This window comes from Charadrius vociferus, unplaced genomic scaffold, assembly GCF_000708025.1.
Source record: "Charadrius vociferus isolate BGI_N301 unplaced genomic scaffold, ASM70802v2 scaffold111, whole genome shotgun sequence".
NCBI lineage: Eukaryota > Metazoa > Chordata > Aves > Charadriiformes > Charadriidae > Charadrius > Charadrius vociferus.
The window spans coordinates 2,841,781-2,845,846 of record NW_009647046.1 but is presented as its reverse complement, the minus strand read 5'-3'; positions in this window follow the sequence as shown (position 1 = coordinate 2,845,846).

Sequence of the window (4,066 nt, the reverse complement as noted above, 5' to 3'; positions counted from 1 at the left end):
CGGCGGGTGCCGGGAGGGAGGCGGCCCTGTGTGGAGATGCCTGCCCGCCCGGGTGATAGGGGGGCCAGCCCCGAGGAGTTGGGCTCTTCTCTGTGTTGCCCACTGGATTTGGGGCTTTAGTTAGTTTTTTAGGTGGTTATTTCGTGTGCTGTACGGGCCGGCTGACCCGTGGGGCCCGGAGCCAGCCTGGTGTGCTGGAGCAGGGGGCCCAGCAGGGTCCCTAAGCGCCGCTCCCACCCACGTGGAGAGCTGTGCCCTCGCTTGTGAGCGTGGGGTAGGTCACTCTCCCTGGGCTTGGAGTGCAGCTTCACCTCGGCGTCCTTCTTTCTCTTCCAGCCTGATCCCTCTGACTCCATTCGGTCACTCTCCCTTTCCTCAGAAAACCTTTATCTGAGTAATCCGGACCTCATCTTTAAGAACCTCAGAGTCTCTTGGTTGCAACCAGCTTTTTCTAAATGCCAGGGAGTTTCCCTGCCAGAGTTTCCATTTCTAATGCCAGGCCGTGGGTGCGATTCCCCATGATGCTGGGGCAGGGCTTGCAGGAGGAGCGCTGCGAAGCCTCGCTGGCCCACCTCCTCTTGACTGCTTCCAAGTGACTTGGGACACAGCTCCAAGGACCAGCTGTGGGTTTGCAGCGATGTTTATTCACTCAGTGGAGAAAGGAAAGACTGAGAGCCTTGCAGGAGGAAGAAAGGAAAGAGCGTGCCATAAATCTGCGCTCTGTGCTCCTGTTTCTCTGGAGCAGTACTGGGATGTTTTCTCTGTCTTTACAACTGCCCCAGGTTTCATAGGAGCCAAAAAAATAACTGTATTGAGGCTCTTCAGATACAATAAATTGCTGTGTTAGAAAGTGGATGTCAGAAACCATTCCACTTAATTTGTTCTGGGGCAAATCCTGTGTTCACTTTTACCTGCGTGGGGTCTCTGGAAGGTGGGCATCCATGACAGGTCAGTGGGTGTGATGTGACTGTGAGCTTCCTTTCAAAAAGTGATGCAAGATGCTTGTCTTATCCTCAAAGTTAATACTAGTTGAGAGTATAAGCAACAACTTTGTATTTTACTAAAACAAAACCAAACCCAACTCTTTGGCATAGATACTCTAATTCAATTAAATTCTGAGATTTTAATTCCGTTATCTTATGTATGTATGCTAATGAAGTACAGAAAAGGCAAACATCTGTCATACATTAATATTCTGTATCCAGCATTTGCCCTATGTTACGTTTTCGTGCTGATTTTGATACTGATATCCCACGGGCTGAGCATCTAAGATAAATGCTTTCTATTTGGGGCCTGGCCACTCCCAAAACTGATGGCAAGGCGAGGGCACTACATAGCATGGCTCCTGCAATCCTTTCCTCCAAAGCTGGAATGGCTTAGGGAATAATGGGGTACTCAGGTAAATGAGGTCATTACAATAGTGATATTTTTGTTCATTTTCATGGTGCAGGGCAGCTTAGTAATGGTCATGGGATAGAATAAGATCAGACAGCATGGTACTTTCTTGTATCTCTTTAGGATTATATATTTTTTCCTTCTTTTTAGTGGAATATAGTCTTGTTTTCATATGCATGCCAAACTAGTTGCTGTGATGGCACTCTTTACATCAGTAGTCAGACTGAAGTAGCCAAAAATATTCATGCTTTGGAATAAGATCCTGGCAACAAGGAGGCAGAATACCTAACGGTATTACAACTACTGTGAAGCTGATGGTCTTAGTCACAATATAGCTTTACCAGACCTGGTGACAAGACAGCTTTATTCTGCGGTAGAGAACCACGTCCCATAACAAAGGCAGAGCCTCAACATAATTGTACATCAGACAACAGGCATCATAAAAATAAGCCTAATATCCTGCCCACACATAATTATACTCCTCTGACTTTGCTGCATACTGTGGTTCGAAGAGTGTGAGATGGTAAATACATATAAGAGTATTTTTTCAAATTACTCTTTCTCTGGCTTGCTCAGTATACCGTACAGACAGACACTGAGCTGTGGCACCCCAGGCCAGCGGCATTTCTTCTGTGCGTGATTTGTGTACTATCTGCTATTCTTGTCCTTAGTGAATAATAATTACAAAAATGTCTGGTGATTCTCTAGAGAGAAAGCAAACTTGGTGTTAGTAATTGATAAAATTACTCTATTTGGCATACTGTATTTAGCATTGGTGTGGCCTCCCCTTGAGTACTGTGTGCAGTTCTGGGCTCTACAATTTAAGAAGGATGTGTAAAGGTCCTCGAATGCATCCAAAGGAGAGCAACAAAGCTGGTGGAAGGGCTGGAAGGAATGTCCTATGAGGAGTGGCTATGGACTTTGGGCTTGTCTGCTTTGGAGAAAAGGAGGCTGAGGGGCAACCTCATTGCTCTCTACAGCTTCCTGAGGAGGGGAAGTGGAGATGGAGGCGCTCATCTCTTCTCTCTGGTATGCAGTGATAGGACGTATGGGAATGGTTCAAAGCTGCGCATGGGGAGGTTTAGACTGCACATTAGGAAGCATTTCTTTACTGAGAGGGTGGTCAAACACTGGAACAGGCTTCCTAGAGAGGTGGTCGATGCCCCAGCCCATCAGTTTAAGAGGCATTTCGACAATGCCCTTAACAAAATGCTTTAACTTTTGGTCAGGCAGTTGGACTAGATGATGGTTGTAGGTCCCTTCCAACTGAAATGTTCCGTTCCATTCCATTCCATTCCAAAAAATGCTAACCATCATAGCTCCAATAGGGAAATACATAGGTTACTGTGTGCATGCGCTGCACGGGGATACTACTGCTGGGAGATGAATGGAGCGGGGACAGAAAGCACACATCTTTGCTGGAGATAACTTGGATACCACTGTCAGTTTTCTTTGGGATTAATACATAGAACATTGAAAGCTATACAAGTCCTTCAGTCTACTTTAAGAAGGTTGGTATCTGGGCCCCTTTTTTCATTTACAAATTTTGAAATGTACCTCTTTTAAAGCATATGGAAACCAAAAGGTATTAAGATTTATGTAATTTAATTGGTGTTTTGTTGGTGATTCCTGATGAACTCCATAGATTCTGTCTCCAATGATGACTATATGAGACCTATAGATGAAACTGTTGATCACTGTCAAGATAAGAAGAATCTTTTTTTATAATAGTCTCCCTGGAAATCAAGCCTTCGAGGTTTCGGAGGGAAGAAGGGAAGTGCTACGTTAAATTACTCCTCTTGCTATTTTTTGCTCATATGTACAATTCTAACAAGAATGTTGTATATTACAGAAGTGCCTGATAAGACTTTAAGATTTGCTAATCGGGTTGACATGTATGTTCAAAACCAAACTGTGTTGTCTGTCAGTGGTTTTGATTTTTGTGTATGTTATTCTGATGCTCATTCTTAGGATGGCAGCAACTAATTGTTGCTGCTGTTGTTACAGTTCAGGAGAAAAGCACAGAGTCTGGGTCTTTGTTGTTTTTCTTAGTAGTTTTTCTATGCATTTCCTAATATGTGAGAAAATGCATAGGTAACTATAGTTATAGTGCAAAAAAAACCCAACCCCAACAAACCAACACACAAACCCTAAAGCCCCACAATTCAAGGAGTGGCTATGTACAGATATTTTAGGACTTGTGCTCATAGCTGGCTGTGTGGATGACTGGACCTTAATTACTCAGCATAGTTAGTGGTAGGCCTGAAGCACGGGACCCTACTGCTCCAGAGAGGTGGTTGCCCACGCAAGATGGCCGGCAGACCACAGCCTCCTCCACAGGTGACGGGGACATGCTGGTACCGCCAGCTGTGCTGGTAGGGCTCTTCCTTCCCCTTTCGTGTCTGCTTCAGCATGTAAGGCCTGGCAGGCTCTGAGCTCATCTTGCCGTTGAGGTTTTTTTTCTGCCTTTAAAGTGCATTTTTTTTCTGTTGAGTTCCAACACCAGGTGCAGCTTCTTGTGGCAAGTTGTGTTTTGAAATAGTGGGGTTTTTTTTGGTTGCTGTTTGGTTGATGTTTTTTGGGGCCCTTACCCTGCAGCTTAAGTCTTGCACCATAAAAAACCCCCAACAACAATAAGCTGCCAAAGGACACCCCGCAGGTTCTGACTGCG